Genomic DNA, 22,543 nt, shown 5'->3' with positions numbered 1-22,543 from the left:
AAATCTTAGATAGGAATATAGGACAGGCCTAATAATGAATACCCTCAATCTTTGGTGGCTCCACCATAATCCAATCCTTAGCCACCATATTTCCTAGGAATGTAATCAACTCAAGACAACTCACACTTAAAGAATTTTTCAAAAATCCTATAATCTCTTAAAGTCTGGAACACAGTCCTTAAATGCTGCATATGTTCCTCCTAACTTCTTGAGTAGACAAGAATGTCATCGATGAACACAATCACGAAGGCATCCAAATAAGGCCTCCAGAAGTAGTTCATCAAATCAATAAACACAGTTGTAGAAATGGTTAACCCAAAAGACATCACTAGGAACTCATAATGGCCATTATGAGTCCTGAAGGATGCCTTTAGGATATCCTTAGCCCGAATCCTTAACTATTGGGAACTAGAGCTGTAGTCAATCTTAGAGAACTCCACTGCTCCCTGAAGCTAATCAAAAAAATTATTAATGTGAGGCATAGGATATTTGTTATTCAACATCACCTTATTATGCTTTCTATAGTTAATACACCTATGCAAGGAACCATTTTTTTCTTCATGAACAAGATAGGATCACCTCCAAGTTGACACACTTGATCTTATGAAATCCTTACCCAAAAGATTTTAAAGTTGAGAATTTATCTCCTTAATCTTAGTAAGAGTTTTACGATAGGTTTCCAAGGAAATAGGTTGAGTGCTCGACTAATAATCAATAATAAAGTCAACATTATGCTCAGATGGAAGACTATATAGATTTATAGGAAAAGCATTAGGAAGTCACAAATTATAGTAATAGAGTCAAGTGAAAGACTCCCTATACTAACATTATGACTAAAAGAAAGATAGATTGCAACCACTCATACTAGTCTCATTTCCTGAACATAGGAAATAATTCATGTTAGGTCGTAGGTAAGATATCTATGCCACACAATAGGGGTATTATCAGGAATGGCAAAGGTAACAGATAAAGCTCAATTTACTCAATTATCTTGGAGCAAGGTGATCTTTATCAATATAATAGCATAACTTAGGTTGGGGTCGAATACTTAAGAAGTGTAATTTAGCCTTTAAATCCTATGTATGTTAGACGTCACTAAGTGTCGACCAATAATGTACACTTACAGCAATCCATAACTTAAAATTTGGGGTTATAATTTAAAATGCATTTGAAAAAAATTATATTGTAAAACTATATGAGATCAACAATTATTGGTTACAATCTAATGAGAGAAGAGACTCAGGGTTGTACCTATCCTAGGGATTATACATGCATGGGTGATAGAGGGTTAGTCCATTTCTTAGTCAAATATGTCGATAGGCTAGTTTTTACCTCTTGGTGTGAGTCTTTCAACAACACACCAAGATTCACTCATATATTCTTTTGAATACCTCATGAGTGTGCCAATTTAACCAATCTAAGATCTCAATATACCATCCCTATTTTTATGATGATGCCAATCAATCTAGATACACACATAACATCCTTATTTCTAAGAATATGCTACTGACATAAATAGAATCAAATAGTTGTTCACTACTACTCATCATCCACACTCCTCTTTCAAGGATGGTGTGGGATTCAAGTCAAGTTAGGGTTTTCACCCACAATTATAAATTAAAGCAAAGTGTATTAGCAAAACCCATCATCAATAACTAATAATTATGACTAATAATCAATACCTATACACTTTAACACCTTAATCAAGCATTACCCCAAGATGAATATTTATATACCCACGAGATTAAAGAAAAGAGATATAGAAAAGTTAGGACCCAATGCATCCATTGATAGCAAATAAAGAATAATCTCGAAACATCAATATCAAATTATAACTAATAATTCTCTTAGAAATTTTAGAAACAATTGTATTTCCTAAATTGGTAGGATTTTTCTCTCATTAACAACTTTGAATTATGGTTGAAAAATGCCTCAATTGTGCGAGTGTTTTGCCCTTTTTTAGAATTTAGTTCATCCATGCATAATTATGAAACTGCCTTTTGAACTTCAGCCACATCATCACAATCACCATTAGTTGATCACGATCATGACTTCTACAATTGCGGTGATCCCCTTGCAATTCAAAAGAGTTTATCGAGCTTTGATTGGTCACGATTGCGGCTCTCAAACTGCGATCGCAGTAACTAAGGGTCAATCCCTTCTCTATGTTTTCCAACTTTTGAACTATCTTTTTTTGTTCCTTTTCCATCTTACTTCACTTTTTTTATTCCAATTACCTGTAAACCTACAAACAACGGGAATTAGTGCATTCTAACAACTAATTTTTCCATATTTACACAATTTAACCATAGTAGTATGCACGGATTTAAATGCCAATGAGTGATAAACTTACACCTCATCAACACCCATAAATTAAACCTTTTCTTATCCTCAACCAACACTATTTCATACTCAATGAGACTATGCAATTATAAGCATATTCATACCACCTAATGATCATGATGATTTTAAACTTGATTAGCACCAACAAATAGCTCTCAAGCGTGGGAATAATTATTCTCACAACTTTCTTAAATGTAAAACACACTTTTAAGGATGCAAAAGACAGTAAAGAATAACTAAGCAATAACCACTAACTCTCTAGAAGTGACTCTAGATCAATAGTGACACCATTAGCCTCCTTTGCCTGATTTTTGAAAGATGACAATTTTACCTACCTCACTTAGTCTACATTCCTTCTCACAAAAGAAAATCCCACACACCAAAGTATCTATCATGCAACAAGAGATTAAAGTGAAATCTCTCACTCTCAAAATTAATGTATCAATGCAAACAAGTATCATGCCATATGATTGCCCTTATTTTTAATTGCCACTAAATTAAAAAACTTAGTTGGAGATCTTGAAGGACTTGTTCAAGCTTGTAATGAAGGCTCGATAAAGATTGAGGATAACATTTGGGATCAAAGTGACTACACCCTTTTTGAACCTTACATAAAACACTATTTAATTACACTTTAGTTTATGGGCCACTGCATTTCTTTCTAACTCACACAAGTGCCTACTTTTACCACCTTGATTCGCCCATCTTTTGAAAGTAATTTCTTCTCATCTATTTTCTTTGTACAATTCATAAATTTTTTTCCTTTGTTGAAACCTTTCTCTTTCTTATTAAATTTTTGCATTGTTAAGATCTTAGGCACTCACTTATAATCTAATGGCCCAAAGTTACTTCTTTCAAGATTCACTACCCTAACTTAGGCTTTTAGCCTCAAGTTAGACTTTTAAGTTCAAGGAAAGTAGGTTTCAAAAAATGAATAAAATTCAAATGGTTCATGTACTGTAATGTGGTTGCCAAAGAAAGTTTTAAATGCTCAAAGTGGGTGACTAAAGACACTATCTATGTACGAGTAGACTTTTTAGGCTAAAATGGATTTGCATGTTAACAAAGAAGGCCTAAGATAATTTCACCAACCATGTGTAATTAAGATTATATTTGAGAGACTAATGGGGCAAGGTCTAGACACAGGTAAGTATGGGAATTAAATGATTAAGCTCACCAAACATGGCATGGAAACTTGTAACACCCCACATTTCCAAACTAGAAATTGAATTGTTGTTCCTACATGTGTAAGCTCTAATAGAAATTATTTCCATGTGATAATAAGTGTTATAATATTTATCCTTGTTTTTGAAGTACTTTCTAGGTGAAAAATCTTTATAGGAGTCACTTAGAGTGAAGTTGAGCTAAGAATCTTTGATTTGGCTAAATCTTTGAATTCAATTTTACAAGGGTCTACTTTGAATATGTATAAATTTGGATAAAAGAAGAATTTTGAATCTAAAGACCCACCAAATTGTAGATAATTGAGTCAGCTTTCTAATGATATCAATTTCTCCTTAATAGAATACCCGAGCGAGAAGTTGTACCCATTTTTGTGAGGAAGGCAGTGAGGTCATGCGATTAGAATGTGGCGTACACTCCAGTCTACCCCTAAGGGAGTTGATGATAGAGAATGTAGTGCACACTCCATTTAGAACCTTTAAAGCATGCGACACATGCTCCATAGCATGCTTTCTTATTTTCCAATTTCTATTTCCGCGTATTTGAGGGAAATAGGGTAATTTACCTCACCTAAAATAATCCAAAACATTAGATTTAAGCACCCAAAGATATTTTGTTACATCATTATTCTCTCTTCCTCTTCAATAAAAGCCTAATCCTCCAAAGATCACCAATCAAGCTCTTAGGTCAAGGTTTCTAAGAAACAAATCAAGATTCAGGTTTTATTCTTCGAACTAGGTAATCTAAGGTACATGAGGTTTTCCTAAACTACATGAGTTTATTGAAAACGTTTTGAGTAAGGTTTAAAGTCATGGAATCATATATTTACAAAGGGTTTTAAATTTACAATAACAAATATGCATGGTGAACCCTTTTTTATAATAATGTTCTTGTCTTGAGGCCTTCCACTAAATTTGATTTGTATTCATATATAAGTATGTATGCGTTTTGAGTTGAATATTGAATTGATAGCATACACAATTATAATCTCTCTCTTGTTATAAAACCTCTTGTTTTCATATGTTATGAATTATTTAATTGCATATTGAGAAGCATGATACAAATATCTTTACGATTGTATTAAACTTGATTTTGGTTATGGAGTGAAGAATGTGTACTTTCTTGTTTATATTAATGAAAAGTGATGATTTAAAGAAGTTCATGGTTTTATACGAAGTGATTGGCCACCATATGGTTAAGAATTGAAAGATTAGAATCTTTGCAAAAGTTGTCATGTATTTTGAATTAAAATTATATTGCACTGCTTAAATGATCTAGGTGGTGCAACTTACATATTTTGAATGAAAAGACCGTGACACAAAGTTGTATGGTTTATCTGAATTGAAATTCTTGCCATTACAATACCAAATAGACAAACGCCATAGTAAATTTAGAATAGACTAAAAATACTTTGTAAGATCATGTTTAAGAAAGAGTTAAAAATTGGCTTAAAGAGATTTATATGGTAACCCAAAATTTACAATAACATATATGCACGGTGAACCCTTTTTTATAATAATGTTTTAGTCTTGAGGCCTTCCACTAAATTTGATTTGTATTCATATATAAGTATGTATGTGTTTTGAGTTGAATGTTGAATTGATAGCATAAACAATTATAATCTCTCTCTTGTTATAAAACCTCTTGTTTTCATATGTTATGAATCATTCAATTGCATATTGAGAAGCATGATACAAATATCTTTACTATTGTTCTAAATTTGATTTTGGTTATGGAGTAAAGAAACTGTACTTTCTTGTTTATATTAATGAAAAGTAATGATTTAAAGAAGTTCATGGTTTTATACGAAGTGATTGGCCACCATATGGTTGAGAATTGAAAGATTAGAATCTTTGCATAAGTTTTCATGTATTTTGAATTAAAATTATATTGCACTGTTTAAATTATCTAGCTGGTGCAACTGACATATTTTGAATGAAAAGACTGTGACACAAAATTGTATGGCTTATATGCGTTGAAATTCTTGCTATTACGATACCAAATAGACGAACGCCATAGAAAATTTAGAATATACTAAAAATACAAATTTTTGTAAGATTTTTAGGTTTTGAATTCAGAAAAGTGCATGTTTAAGAAAGATTTAAAAATGGGCTTAAAGAGATTTATATGGTTACCCAAAATTTACAATACGAAATATGCATGGTGAACCCTTTTTTATAATAATATTTTGGTCTTGAGGCCTTCCACTAAATTTGATTTGTTTCGTATATAAGTATGTATGTGTTTTGAGTTGATATTGAATTGATAGCATAAACAATTATAATCTGTCTCTTGTTGTAAAACCTCTTGTTTTCATATGTTATGAATTATTCAATTGTATATTGAGAAGCATGATACACATATCTTTACTATTATTTTAAACTTGATTTTGGTTATGGAGTGAAGAATGTGTACTTTCTTGTTTATATTAATGAAAAGTGATGATTTAATGAAGTTCATGGTTTTATATGAAGTGATTGGCCACCATATGGTTGAGAATTGAAAGATTAGAATCTTTGCATAAGTTGTCATGTATTTTGAATTAAAATTATATTGCACTGTTCAAATGATCTAGGTGGTGCAACTGACATATTTTGAATGAAAAGACTGTGACACAAAATTGTATGTCTTATCTGAGGTGAAATTCTTTCTATAACGATACCAAATAGACGAACGCCATAGCAAATTTAGAATAGACTAAAAATAAAAATTTTTGTGAGATTTTTAGGTTTTGAATTCATAAAGGTGCATGCTTAAGAAAGAGTTAAAAATTGGCTTAAATAGTTTTATATGGTTACCTAAAAAAAGTATGAGTTGAAAGACTCAATGCTAGAAACTATGATTTGCCCACTTGGGGTTATGGTACCATGTTGTGTGGTCTTGTGTAGCTTGATTCATGTCGTATCAATGGGACTATGGTTAAGAGCTATGCTTTTTAGACTTATGCACTACCATGACATATTTATTTGATTGGGTATCATGGTACCATGTTGTATGGTCTTGCGTGTCTCCCCTTATCGATACTGTAATCCAAGCGGCAAACTTGGATTGGATGCTTGGCTACCGAGTCATGGGCAGATTCCATATAACCCATTGTATTATAGATTTTAGTGTGTACCGTCTAGGTAAGATGAATAACAAATAGTCGAGTCATGTTTTCAAGAAAGTTTTTTGAAATTTATCAAGGAACACCCATGTGTTTTTTCTATATAGTATGTAAACTATTTTATGAATTGAGCTCACTTATATTGTATAAAATACATTATTTTAGATTGCTCTACATAACAGTACAATTATATTGACCCTTTAAAATTCAGTATTTGAGGCTCAGTCCCAGGGTCCCGCTAAGTAATAGATTAGCATATCTGAGATTTACAGTTGGTAAGCCTCCCCTATTTCAAAATATCAAATTTAAAAAACATTATTATTTATTTAATTCATGGTCTAGCTAGGGCCCTTATCCCAGTTTTGATTTTAGACATATGTTGAATCTTAAATGTTAGAAATTTCACAGATGGGTATCATCTATTTTGAATGTTAAGAAATTTCTGTAAAATGGTTCAAGTAATTTTTTAGATTGGCTATGGTTCCATTTTGTTATGTTTTCCACAAATTCTTTATATTGTATGAATATTATGCTTGATTGCCAGGTAGAAAGGCATGCTTGGGCCTTCATGGTTTAGGATATTCGTCACGTCCAGGGCCTCAGCTCAGGTCATTACAAACTTGGTATTAGAGAACGGTTCATAGTCCTAATGTATCTGTGAAGTCATGTCTAGTAGAGTCTTGTTATGGGTGCGTTGTGCACCACACTTATAATCAGAAGGCTACTGGGAATTTAGGAGTTTTTTCTTACTCTTTCCTACTCTAGCTCATGCTATAGCATTGTCCATAAGAAAGTTATCAAAATTCCTTCCTTGTTCTAAATCTATGGGCTATGCCTCATTGTCGAGGCAATATAAGTCTAAGAGTCTAGCTCCCCCAGTGATGTGGTTCTGTCTGATTGAGTTATTCATAAAGTTATGAGATGGCACAAGGTCTTGAGAGGAGTCCATTAGTGATTCAAGGCATATTGATTTGAGTGTATACCTTTATCCTAATGAAATCGTTCTTTTCATCCTAGGGTATGAAGTATATTCAATGTCCTTTCAAAAGTCTTATTGTAGAGTCATACTTAAGGGTAATGATGTGTAGTAGAATGTTGGAACTATATTTCTAACCGAGTAGTAGTATATCTTAAAGTATCATAACCTATTTATGGTGAGATGGACAAGAAGTTAGTGATGTGAAGTCACAAGGTTAGAAGTCAGGGTGAGGAAAGCTTTTGTGTAAATAAATAGTTTTAGTTCAACAATCATGGATTGATGATTGGGTTTCCATTTTATAGTGATAGATTAATGTGGTAGCAATAATTATAAACTGTATCGTAGTCTGTAAATGAAGTGGCTGACTAAGATTATTATTTATTCAAAATAGGGAAGAATCTCAGAATGAATAGTTATGATGGTTATAGAAACCCCTTATAGGCTGTGAATGAAGATGGTTAGATTAGCTAATAAGTTATATGTAAAAACTTATTGTTGTATATGGAATTTTGAAGGTAGTTGTGATGTATGCATGGGTAAGGAACTATGATGTGAGAAAGTGGAATATGTTAATGGGATCATAATGGGTTATAATATAAGATTAAGATCGAATATCCCTATTATGTGACTATATGATCTTGGGTTATTTATACACCTAAGCACCAAAGCTTACCCATATTTTAGCTATGTTTGGAGAACAAAGTGCCTCATTTTTTATGTTTTTACGCTACTTCTATGTAATTGAGCTAACCGATGTGATTAGCATAGTTTCAAGTATTAATAAGGTAGGCGGAGAGATAATGGGACTATGGAATGCGGATGGCATATGACACAAGGGAAAATTAGTTTTTTGGACAAAATATGCCGCCTAGAAACTATGTCCAAGACTAATTTATTATTTATAATTAATTCAAGAACTTACAAGGCAAATATGAGAGAAAAGATTATTAAAAAGACTTGATGCGGAATTTTTATCATTATTCAATATTCTATAGTTTTTGGAACAAGGGAATAGCGGCTTAGGGTGGAGAGAGAAAATGTTTCTCTTTTGTTTTCACTATTTTCACACCAAGATCGTGTTCTAGTTTTTGGTATGATAAATATTTCTATTGTGATTTCCGTTTTACTCCTGAGTAGATAAGTTTATTAGTTAGGGTTATGGAAGTCTTGTAGCATACAATCTAGTACTTTGGGTTTTGAATTCATTATGTATTGATTTGTTTACATCATACTCTTTTCGTTTATCTTGAATTCTCGTGGTTACAAACATAGAGAATGTGCCTTAAAATACAACTTGTTCGAAAGAAAGGTTGTTTTTTGAAAAAGAGTGTAGTCACAAGAAAATAGGATTTCCAACCCCTATTTCATATGTTAATGCCTTAATAGGATTAACTACTTGGAGATTCTGTATTGTTTTTGTATACACTTTTGATTTGAGAGAATTAAAGTGAATTAGTCCTTGATGGTTGAGAAACACTAGGATTATGTTATTAAATACAATATGTTTCTCTATAAGAATGATACATGTATGAATTAGTAAAACCTATAGTAAGAAAGCATTGAAAACTACAAGGTGGACATAACCCTAGCTTGCTATTTTTCTGCATTTGAATACTACTACACATATTTCATCTTGTTAAACTGAAACCATGAATTTGTGAACTAAATCAAATTCACTCTTTTTGTTTTATGGAAACGAATGATTATAAGATAACTAATCTGCATACAACTTAATTAGCACCATATTCCCTGTGAGATTCAACCCCAACCTAGTTGGGTTATATATTTCACAACGACCGCTTACTCTATTGTAAAAGAGGTGTAATTTGGGCGTATCCTTATACCCTTTGATATTTCTTTGTCTAGTAGTTGTAAACTAGTTCTTCATGAGAGGAGGTATGTAGTAGATTTTGAGGTGTAGTAGTAATGTCATAGAGAGGATGAACTTATGGGCCATAGGTAAGTGAAATATGAGACTTAGGTTGATATTTCTATTTGACCGATTAGTATAGTGTATGGCATACTCTATATGATTAGCGTTGTTAGACAATAGGCTTGAATTTGAGATGTGAAGTGTAGTGGTGCAAATAGTAGCTCATGATTGATAATGCATGTTTTGGGAATAAAGTTGTTTCCCTAATGTAGTGTTTGAAATAGCCTAGATTGGTAACATATTGAATAAGTAGTGGAAAACTGTGATATATATAGATATATGTAGTCATAAAGATTAGTGTTAAGAGTTATGAATCGTGGTTGAGTAATTAAGTGGATAAGTGTGTAAGTATATAAGAATAAGTTTTACCCCCCGGTAGTATGACGTTTGATAAGATTTTATGGCATAAGATTCGTATGTACCTAGTTCATGTTCTTGGATTTTGTAGTATGGGAAAGACTAAGGAGTTGTTGTATGACGTTCCTTAGAGCTGAATTGAGGAAATACAGGTAGGAAGTATTTGCCTTTGGTGTAATATTTAAAATATAATCATGATGTAAGTTATGTGATTAATGGTCAAATGTTAGAATTTTAAGTGCTAGAGAGTAGATTTTTATGTGATACGGGGTGGGATATGTATGATCATGAAAGTCTGAGTTGTAGGGTGATGGCTTAGAGGCTAGCAAAAGTTAAGCATAGCATTTCCGGAAAGCAAGGCCTTCAAAGTATAGTTTATCAGGGAGATTATACAGTTTATGTATATGGTGATATCACTTTTGTGTTGAGGGTTATGGCTATAGATTTGATGTGAGGTTATGTCTACAAGTATAGGATTGTGACTTTGATCTAAGGAAGAGATGGTGAATTAAGGTAGTTCCCAAATTTTCTCAGTGTGGCAAATTGTGGGGAGGAGTCATGATAAACCTATTCTTACTCAATCATACTTCTCCTACTTCAATTTTTAAGATTATTCTGCTAATATCTTACGTCATGTGTTCAAGTAATACCAATGTCGATGGTTTGAGTTCTCTATGTAACTCATGTCAAGTCTCGACCTCCAAACCAAAAGCAATAAAATTCCTCAGTGGTTCAATATTCCAAGTATCCAAGCTCTGTGTATGTTGTTCATGTTCCATAAATCCATGTCCCAAATGATGCCTGGTTCTAAGGACCTATGTTTTAATATATTACTAATTCATTTTTATGATGAGATTAACCAGATTGATAAGGTTTATAAAAATAAAATAAGGAGCAATAGCCTTAAGTAGCAATCCTTGTCTTAATCACTGACCTTATGAATTTTGACCTTAAGTTATACAAATCATGAGATATGTACACCCGTGTTTCTCATGTAGTCAGTCCTAATAATTCACATTGTGTTGTACTTATGCAGAACGACTCTTTACTTATGATCTAGACACTTGATATCTGAAGCACTTCGTGTCTATTCTATCGTATCTTCACCTCATGTCCCATCTTGAGTAGATCAATAAATATAAGTTATGATTAAGTGGTGTTTCTCCCATTTATGATGCTTATGCTCGGGTCCCTCAATAACCCTCTGTATTATATTATGACGGTGGTTATGGAGCGTGGTGATATTTTAGGTAGGAGATTTGATTTTCTTGAAGGTGAAATATTTTTGTATACGATTTCTTGAGCTAAGTCCATCGGAGAAAGAGGAAGAAGGAGATGGACTTTTATTAGGTGAAATAATTAGAAAGGAGATATATGGAAAGAATCCTTGTGAGAATGATTGAATTTGTTGTTCTTAGTGGGGGAAATCCATGAATTGGGTGTAGTAATGATAGGCTTGAATGTTGTGGTTGATGAAAACACAAACCAATGTACTATCTGGCTAGTACTCCGTAAATGTACCACTTGAGTGTATTTGATGGTAGTTATAAGGCAAAATAATATTCTTAACTGAATGTAGAGTACTGGGTCCCGTAGTTTAAAGTAGCTCCTTGTTACTCTGAGTTAGGCTTCAACGTAAAAGAACTTTACAGTGCGACTCAAACTCTTGTGGTTAGATGTGTGATGGTAGAAATGTAAGATGAAAATTGTGAAGTATCCCATTTAATTTTGGGGCATAGCCGAGTAGTGTCTCTAAGTTTAAGTCTATTCGTTGTACCTTGTAATGTAGAGAACTCTTCTAATCCTCAGTCCCATGAAAACTTTATTTCATGATTAGCACTGATGTGAATCAGACCTATTATAACCAAATTAACTCATGCCTTATGTTTTGATGATGATTATGATTAATAGAACTCATGTGCAAGATAATATCTATGTAAAGTCTCGTTACCTCACTCTTCGTGCTTATATGTTCACTAAGGGTTATCATAAAGCTCATTTGATGCCTTAGTATATTTTATTGTAGAAAGATGTTCAATGCAAGATTATGTTCTTTATTCTAGATTTTCAAAGCTTTAAAAAGTCACTACCCATCATTCAGGGACGAATGATCCTAAGGGGGATATAATGTAACACCCCGCAGTTTTGAACAAGAAATTGAACTTTTGTTCCTAGGTGTGTAAACTCTAATAAAAATTATGACCAAGTTAGAATAAGTGTTATGATCTTTATCCTCGTGTTTGAAGTGCTTTTGAGGTGAAAAATCTTCATAGGAGTTTGTTAGAGCGAAGTTGAGCTAAGAACCTTTGATTCAAATAAATCTTTGTATTCAATTCTACAAGGGTCTATTTTGAACGTGTATAACTTTCGATACAAGTAGAATTTTTCAATTCAAGACCTCCCAAATTATAGATAATTGAGTCAGCTTTCCAACGATACCAGTTTCACCTTAATCCGATACCTGAGCCAAAAGTTATAGCCATTTTCGTGAGGGGGGTGGTAAGGTAGCGTGATTACCATGTGGCGCATATTCCATTCCATCATTGAGGGGGCACACACTCCATTTCGATGCTCCAGAGCATGAGACACACGCTCTATAGCATGCTCCCTTATTTTCCAGTTTCTATTTCCACTATTTTAGGGAAATAGGGTCATTTACCTCACCCAAAACTGTCCAAAACACAAGATTTAAGCCCCCCAAAGATCTTTTTTTACATCATTATTCTCTCTTCTTCTTCAATAAAATCATAAGCCCCCACAGATCAAAAATCAAGCTCTTAGGTCAAAGTTTTCCAAAAATAAATAAAGATTCGGGTTTTATTCGTCGAACATAGTAATCTAAGGTATGTGGGATTTTCCTAAACTACATGGGCTTATTGAAACATTTTGAGTAAGGTTTAAAGTCATGGAATCATATAATTACAATGGATTTTGAATTTATAATAACAAAATTTTTTTATGATAATGTTTTAGTCTTGAAACCTTTCCCTAAATTTTATTTGTATTCGTATATAAGTATGTATGTGTTTTGAGATGAATGTTGAATTCAGATCATGAACAATTATAATCCCTCTCTTGTTATAAAGCCTCGTGTATTCATATGTTATGAATTATTCAATTGCATATTGAGAAGCATGATACAAATGTCTTAACTATTGTTTAAGACTTGATTTAGTTTATGAAGCAAAGAGAGGGTACTTTCTTTTATATATTAATGAAAACTGATGATTTAAAGAAGTTCATGGTTTAATAATAGGTGATTGGCCACCATATGGTTGAGAATTGAAAGATGAGAATCTTTGCATAAGTTTTCATGTATTTTGAATTAACAATTCTCTTGCACTGTTTAAATGATTTGGGTGGTCCAAATAACATATTTTGAATAAAAAGATTGTGACATGAAGTTGTATTGCTAATTTGACTTGCAAGTCTTGGTATAACGATGCCAAACAGATGAATGCCCTGGCAGATTCAAAACAGACTAAAAATACAGATTTTCTCAAACATTCTGATTTTGAATTAGAAAGATGCATGTTTGGAAATGAGTTAAAAATAGGCTTAAAGAGAGTTAGATGGTTACCTGAAGAAAGTTCGAGTTGTAAAACTCAACGCTAGAAATCGTGATTTGAGGACATGGGGTTATGGTACCATACTGTGTGGTTTTTTGGTACTTGATTCATCTCATCCCAATTTGTGACTATGGTTAGGAGCCATGCTTTATGGTCTTGTGCAATACCATGAGATGTTGATTTGATTGGGGATCATAGCACCATGTTGTGTGGTCTTGTGTGTCTCCCTTTATTGATACTCCAATCATTGTGTCAAACTTGCATTGGAGGCTTAGCCTCCGAGTCAAAGGCGGATTCCATATATCCCATAGAATTACAAATTGTAGGGTGTAGCATCTATCTCAGAAGAATAACAAAGAGTAGAGTCATGATTTCAAGAAAGTGTTTTGAAATTTATCAAAGAATGCCCATGTGTTTTTCCTATATCATATGTAAACTATTTTATGAATTGCTCTCACTTATGTTGTACAAAATACATTATTTTGGATTGCTCTGAGTACCAACACAACTGTATTGACCCCCTATATTTCAACATCTGAGGCTCATTCCTGGGGTCCAACTAAGTAATAGATTGGTGTGCCTGAGATTTTTAGTTGGTGAGCCTCCCCTATGTTGGAAGGCTGGGTTAATACAACATTGTTATTTATTTGATTCATGGTCTGACTGGGGGCCTTGTCCCAATTTTGCTCTTATACATATGTTGAATCTTGAATAATAGAGATTTCGCATACGGTTATCATTTGTTTTGAATGTTAAGAACTTCTTGTCAAATTGTTCAAGTGATTTATCTGATTGACCATGGTTCTGTTTTGTTATGTTTTTCAAAAATTCTTTATATTGTATAAATGTTGTGCATGATTACCAGTTATAAAGAGGTGCCTGGGCCTTCATGGTTTGGTATGTCCGTCCCAACCAGGGCCTCGGCTCGGGTCGTGACAGAACTACTTAAGAAGGATCAATTTCATTTTCTATTAAAGACAAAAGGATCTAATTACAACACACTACCTACTAAAGAATTTGGAGTCACAGAGACAGGGTAAAGCATTGTTGCACAATTATTTACGTCCATGCCCTTCATTTTCACAAATTATTTTGGACGGAATGGGGATACGTGTTTTTCCTTTCACTATGCAATATGGTTATCGTTAGCACCAACTCAATCTGTCATCTCACATTTCGTACTTCACCATAGGCATAAGGGTGATCCCAAATCTATATTGCCACATGTACTTGGACTTTCCCTTCATCTATGGCTCAAAACCTAAACACGATGATTTTCCCTTAAGAATGTCATCACTTACTCTATCATAGGAAAAGGCTCATCCAACATCATCATAAACAAGTAGAAATCTAACAATAAAGACAAATCTAACACTGAAAATAAATGACTAATCTATGAAATTAGGCACCATCAGGGTGCCCAAATATTTCAACCAAAAATAAAAATACGAGCATCCTATCCAAAAAATATCAAAATAATATAGACCAATCAAATAACTATAGCTACTAAGGAGGCGAACATCCCCAACTCAAAGCTTGTAGTAACCTTACTGCATAATTAAGAAAGTATAGAAAGGGTAATGGGTTCTCCTTAAAGCCGCATCAAGGACCGCCATCTATCTTGGTCTCGGTATCATTTGAGTCTGACCATGTAGTTAGGACCTCATATTTATATAAGCTCAGGGAGAAGGAAGTCTCTCTTCGTGTTTTAGTACCTTCTATAGGCCCTTCACTCCTTCTCTATCTTAGTGAAGAATTCGCCTTTTTTTTTCTCCATCTTTCTCATCTTTTTATAAGAATCCTTCAGATCTATATGTGATTGCGCTAAGGAGGAGTATTCCCTCTCAAGCCTAGATATAGTGGCCTTCTGCTCCTACTGATATGCCAAAAATTGCTGACAGTCATCTAAGAAATATAAGAATGGTGAGTGGTAGATAGACCTTCTTTCCCTATAGGTAATCCAGACACAAGCTCCTTGATTGACCTCATCTCAACCAAGATCTACTTAAATGGCTCTGTTGTGTATGTCCTGCAAGAGACTATGTACTTAGTTGTAGACTTGCCTACGTCGATGTTCCTCTTCTTACTCATAGCAAGTGCTCCTTCACCACAAATCATAAGCGGGTAAATAGTGTTCTTTGGATGTAACCAAGTATCTCCAGAATAATCCTCAATCCTATCTCTCTTGCATAGCTCTGTGATCAAAGAAGAAAATAGAAGTGGGGATCCACCTCTGTTCTTAATATGCCTCATGTCTAAAAATACATGACGTCCAACATTCACAGAAATAATGCCTAAGATACATGAAACCATTAGGGCTCGCACATCTGGAACATAGGTCATTTGAGTGCATAGGGAAACTTGGCTACAAATGATGGCTACATTGGGCTTCATGCAAGCTTCCATCATTTTCTTTTAAAAACCTCTTGTAGAATAGGTTCTAGTAACTTTCAACTCCAAGTTTATCATTTTCTCCTTACCTATACTTTCTCTCAGTTTCTTTACCAACCATGTTAGAGGTATTTCATCCTTATCCTCTTCATCTTTTACATCTGGTGGTAACAACAAATCCTTTCCTTTATTCCCTTTATCATTATCACCCACTTCCAGTTCTTCTCTATTTACTAATCTTTCCTTGGTTTCATATGCAAGTAGGAGAAGATTTTCAGCTGTCAAGTTTTCCTTGGAGGAAAGATCAACCCTTTTCACTGGAATTTCATCACCAAATAACTGGGCAAAAATAGGGTTTAAATATAAGGGTGTTGGAGAGCCAGACGCTTGTTGTGTTTTATAGAGTTCAGCATTTTTTGATTTTTTTGACAGTTCAGCATTTCAGGCAGTTCTGAATTTCCTAGAGAAAAAGGATTTTCTGGCTGAGATATTTCTTGTTCAATAAGTGATCCAAAACTTTTGCTTGGATTCCCAATCTTGGTAGGCTGAGCATGAGCTTTTAAGATTAAACCGGATTCAATAAACACTGAACTGATTGAGAGATCTAGACATTCAAAAAAGGATTTGGTTTGTTGTTTAGGATTGCATATGATGTTTTCCTTGATTTCTGATGTGCCGTGGAAACACGTCACTTTGGATGCTTGAAAAATAAATTATGCTCGTACCTAGGTTATTTTAGTAGATATGATATGCTTTTGTCTTATTGCAGGTGAAATAGGTCAATAATACATTTAGGATGAAATTTAAAGAAAAAAACCTGAAGAAGACAAAACTACAGATGTTATGAGTAACCCTACAAGTCATTAACATATCATACAGATCGTAGGTTGACTCGTAAGCATAACAGTGAAAAAAAATCCAAGTGATGATAAGATATGACTGTACATACAGATCGTAAGATGAGGATACGTGTCTAAAGAAGCAGTCACCATGAGAACATAAACTAAAGTAAAATTCATAGTTGAAGTCTAAGAATAAGATGAGTCAAAAGCCTGAGTAAGACTCGTATGGGTAAACTGTAAGTAGACCAGTGTTTAAAGCATTAAATAAAGAAGTCCCAAGTTGTAACAAGTGAGGGACACGATTCATATCGTTAAGGTACAACTCATGAGCATGAGTCATAATGATTACAAAAAAGATGAAGACCTAGAATATCAGACACTGGAGAACATATGAGAGGAATAGTAAGACTCGTAAGAAAACTTTATGAGTTGATGAGAGAGTCGTACCTTGTACCGATATTACCTTTCGTATTCTAATTTAATTAAAATTTTACAGTATTTTGAGATACTATAAACACCCTAGGATTTATGTTTTATTATGTTACACTCTTAGGCGTTCCTTAACATTATTTTACATACTTTTACAATACATAAGATTATTCTTGAGATTTTTGGGTTATTATACAATTGAAGACTTCAAATTTTATTCTTCTTATTCTTGTGCAATTAATTACATAAATTCTTTATTGAATATCATTGATTATTGTGTGAATATGATCGGCTAATTTCCCCGACTAGGGTTGTGGGAACCCTGGTGGTTTATCAATGTAAAGGAAGTGGAAGATTCATATTTTATAATGTAATTGCTTGTATCTTAATCTTCTTCATTGGAATTGACCTCGAACCTACTGTTGAATCTTAGGAATTTCCTGTATTCGATAACGTCCTCACATGGGATTTTGAGATTAGAAAAAGAGGATTAAGACTATAGTTTGAGATTCGCGTCCATCTTATTATCCCATCATCTCATCTAATCAACTTGAGTCTCAAAATGTGAATGTTGAACTGAAGTCATAAACAAGGAGAAATAAGGCGACACCTTGAGACTCACCATGTAAAGAGTGAGATTTATCAACGTGTTCACCAGACTTATGATAATACGTATCATGTTGACTTTACATGCAGAACAATAGAATAAGTGGGTTGAAAATTAGAAATTTACAGATTAGAGAAGCCAGGGGGAACACACTCCTATTTTTCTTCTTCTATTATTTACAAACTCAATACATTCAAGTTCGGTAACTATTTACGATTAATTTCAAATCTCCCATTTACTTTTCTGCACTACTCATGGAATTCAACGAGTTGAGAACCTGTTAAACATTTTTCCTGTGGGATCGACCCAAACCTATTTGGGTTACTTTATTTGGCATCGACCAGACCATACCTCTTTACAGGTTAGTTTTGGGCGATGTTAAATTTTGGTATCGTTGTCTTGGAAGACGACTTGAGTAGTTAATTGAATTGGTAAAGTTTGCAGGTTTTATTTTTTATTCTTGATTTGTCATACGACGGTGTATGTCAACAACTATGAGAGGAGGAAATACCTTACTCCCTTTTTATCTAGAGCCTAAAAGAATTCTTTAAACACCGAGAAGGATGTCAAGAAAAGTTCATGATCATGTTCCTACTGGTGTTCAATATCCTTTTCCTTCATATGTTGATACAAATTTGGCACTTCCGCATGATCTAGGAAATCCACAAAATGTTGTAGATTTACAAATGCAACAACTTTTAGCTGCTGCAAAGGGAGAGAGAAGAGTAGTGAAAGAGGCCCAAGAGCAAGGAGAACTAGTCTGACCCAGACAAGTGGCCCAGTGTTGGGACCAAGTTCAGAGAGGCAGAGCTCCATTGATTCCTATATATCATCACTTAAACTCATATGATGATGAAAAAGATATGGGTTATGCTGAACCTACTGAAATAGGATCCATCATTCTTCCTGCTCTATCACCCAATGTTAAGTTTTGCATTACTAGAGCTATGATCCAATTGTTGAACTTAAAGGGAGTATATTTTCCATCAACAATTAATGATGTAAATATGTATCTTGCTCACTTTAGTGGGATATACATGTCATCGCATGGTACTTTGTGATCATAATTACTTAGTACTTGATCCCTGCACATCACATATCATACCTATTCCCTTCTATATAAAATCATAATTCCCCCTTTTAGCATCATTGAAAAGGATTACCAACAAACCATAAGTAAAGATAAGTTCAAGTTAATAACTCATAGCCACTAGGGAAATACTAGCATGAAGACAAGCTTTAAAAGTAAAGGAGATAGACAGGATACACAAGCTAAATTCATTCATTTTCAAAATAAAGGTTAGTACCATTATAATCATACAAAAATAATGCATAGAACAAATCGTCTTCAAGAGCCAACACAGGGGCCAAAATATGAAACTGACACTAGATTGATTTGAGAACATGTATAATAAGACTAACGTTATCGGAAGGTTTATGGGGAAAGAGACCTAATAAGCATCTCTATTCTTGTATTTTCAGCATTGTGGGAATCCAACAATTGTTTCGTGGGAATTTTGACTTTAGGAGTCAATCCTTAAATTTCACCAGTCAGTTCTACCACTTGTGTATTAAGTTTCGCATTTTAAGCAGGAAGCTCAGTAGTTGTACCTGGTCCCTCAGAAGACAACTTCTGATTTTGCAACTTTAGATGCACTATCTCAGCATCTTTGGCAGCCAACATAATCCTTCACTCCTCAATTTATTTGGCCAACCTTTCCTTAACAACTAGTAACTCAGACACTTGGGACATAGATCCAATGTTTCCCTCTATGCATTCATTCTTCACAAGGGTTGTAAGGCTGATCATCTGCTTGGCTGTTCCAGGGGTTCGTTAAGTTCCATATATATCATAGTGTTCAAACACCATGTTCATGAGATATGCATAAGGTACTCCATGTTTGCCTCTTTTTTCACGAATCGCTTTATGTATATGCTCTATCATTAAAGCTGGAAGATTTATCATTTTAAATTTACTCAACGATTAATTCAAGAACAAGTCAACCCTGGAAGTAATTTTCTTTTCTCAGATCTTTCCAACAAGACCTTGAACATAAATACCAACTTATAGTCTCTTTTTAGAAACTATTTTTCACTATAGCTATTAAGGTTCCTCTTACTTTTGATGCCTCAATCATGAACTTAGTGGTATGAATTTGATTTACTACAGTTCTTATCTCTACAATAGATACATTCAGGATTCTTCCTAGTGTTTCTTCATCCACCTTAAGAACTATTCAGTCAAACATTAACCATCGTTTAAGAATTCCATAGAGTAGTACAATTCTCTCACTTCTCCATCAATGATAGTAGGAGTTGGTTCTTCTAGAAAGTGTAACGAACCATGAGGCCTCATATACTCTACCAGTTCTACCATGTATGGTTTTCCATATATTTTTGGATCAAATGATCTCCCAGATAGAATTATCTGTGTTCTAAGTTTCTCATTCCTCCTTTATCTGGACATGCCATTCCTTTCTTTATTCCTTTTCTTTCCCTTTCTTGGATCACCCTTTACATACATTTTTATCTTTATGGGACCGAGTCCCTGAGAATCTATTCTTTTCTTAAAATCTCAATATTTCTCCCTTATTCCAATAGAGCTACCAGTCTTTGACTTAGAGGAACTGGTCCTCTCATCATCCTAAACTTCTAATTTTATTTGTTTAGTAGTAGTAGCAACTACTTAATCTATGTCTTCTTCTTTCTCAACCTTTAAAACTTTAACATTTTCTTCCTCCTCTACTGCCATTGATTTCCTCAGCCTTCTTCTTTTTATGGATGAAGATTTGTTGGCCTTAATGCCATTTTCCATCATTTTATTTTCAGAACCTCTTATAGAATAGGTACTAGTCACTTTCACCTCTGAGTTTATCATTTTCTCCTTACCTATACTTTGTTTCAGTTTCTTTACCAACAATCTTAGAGGTATTTCATCCTTATCCTCTATATCTTTCTCATGTGGTGGTAACAATATATACTTTTCTTTATTCCATTTATCCTTATTTACTAATCTTTCTTTGGTATCATATTCAATAGGAGAAGATTCTCAGTTCTCCAACTTTCATTAAGGGAAAGATCAACACTTTTTACTGAAATTTCTTTACCAAATAACTAGGAAAAAAATAAGGTTTGAATATGAGGGTATAGGAGAGTTAGGCTCTTGTCGTGTTTTATAGGGTTCAACATTTTTGGATTTTTTGGATGACTCGGGAATTTGGAAGATTTTAGGCAGTTTTGAATTTTCTAGAGAAGTGGGATTTACAGGATGAGAAGTTTCTTATTCTATCGATGATCCAAATACTTTGTTTGAATTCTGAATCATGGCAGGCTGAGCATGAGCCTCTGAGATTACGAGGGATTCAATGAACACTAACTCGATTGAGGGTTCTTGACATTCTAAGGAGGATTCGGTTTGGTGTTTAGGATAGCAGATGATGTTTTCCTTGGTTTCTGATGCACCATGGAAACACAACATTTTTTAAGTTTAAAAAAGGAATTTATGCTTGTAATGAGGTTATTTTAGTAGATATGATGTTCTTTTATCTTGTTGCATTTGAAATAGGTCAATAATAGTGCTGGGATGAAATTCGAAGAAAAAGACCTGAAGAAAAAAAGCTGTAGATAATACGAGTCACCTTACAAGTTTTCAACACATCATATGACTCGTAGCTTGACTCGTAAGCATAACAGTGACTAAAACCAAACAGAAAAACCAAGTAATAATAAGATACGACTGGATCATATGGATCGTAAGATGAGGATACAAGTTTGAAGTAGTATTCGTCCAAAAAATAGAAACTAAAGTCAAATTCATAGTTGATTTCTCAGAATAAGATGAGTCAAAAGACTCAGTAATACTCGTATGGGTAAACTATAAGTAGACTAGTGTTCAAAGCATTAAAAGAAGAAGTACCAGGTTGTAACGAGTAAAGATCACGAGTCATATAGTTAAGGTATGACACGTGAGCATAAGTCGTAATGATTATAGAAATTTAAAGACCTAGAAGATCAGACACTAGAGAAATATGAGAGGCGCAGTACGACTCATAAGAATACTTTATATCTATACGTGTGTGTCAAAACTTGTGCCAATGTTACTTTTCCTATTCTTATTTAATTAAAATTTCTATATATTCTGACATTCTATAAATACCCTAAGGTTTATCATTTATTAGTTTACACTCTTAGACGTTCCTTATCATAATATTACATACTTTTACAATACTTTACATTATTCTTGAGATTTTTGGGTTATTATTCAATTGAAGACTTCAGATTTTATTTTTCTTATTTTTATGGAATTCATTGCATAAATTCTTTATTGATTATCATTAATTATTGCGTGAACATGATTAGCTAATATCCCTGACTAAGGCTTTCGGAACCCTGAAGGATTAGCTAGGTCAAGGAGGTGGAAGATTCATCTATTATAATGTAACTACATATACCTTAATCTTCTTCATATGAAATGACCTTGGAGCTACTATAGAATCTTTGGAATTACCCGTATTCGATAACATCCTCATAAGGGAGTTTGATCTTAGGTAAAGAGGATTAAGATTGTAGTTTAAGATTCGCATCCATCTTATTATCCCATCGTCTCATCTAATCAACTTGAGTCTCAAAATATGAAAGTTGAATAGAAGTCATTGACAAGGATAAATAAGGCGACACCTGAGACTCACCATGTAAAGAGTAAAATTTATCAATGCGTTCATAGGGCAGATGATAATACATATCATGTTGACTTTACATGCAGAACAATAGAATAAGTGGGTTTAAAATTAGAAATTTACGGATTT

General features: G+C 33.7%; 1 long non-coding RNA gene across 1 annotated transcript in view; it reads right to left on the bottom strand.

The window, feature by feature from the left end:
• Nucleotides 1-1,762: 1,762 nt before the first annotated feature.
• Nucleotides 1,763-22,543, bottom strand: part of LOC124886519 — a 36,481-nt gene continuing 15,700 nt past the window's right edge. Inside the window, exon 2 of the long non-coding RNA XR_007043852.1 lies at nt 1,763-2,245. This is a non-coding gene — a long non-coding RNA (uncharacterized LOC124886519). The remainder of the gene's footprint in view (nt 2,246-22,543) is intronic.

This window comes from Capsicum annuum, chromosome 8 (genome assembly GCF_002878395.1).
Source record: "Capsicum annuum cultivar UCD-10X-F1 chromosome 8, UCD10Xv1.1, whole genome shotgun sequence".
NCBI lineage: Eukaryota > Viridiplantae > Streptophyta > Magnoliopsida > Solanales > Solanaceae > Capsicum > Capsicum annuum.
This window is presented reverse-complemented; position numbering and strand designations above follow the sequence as displayed.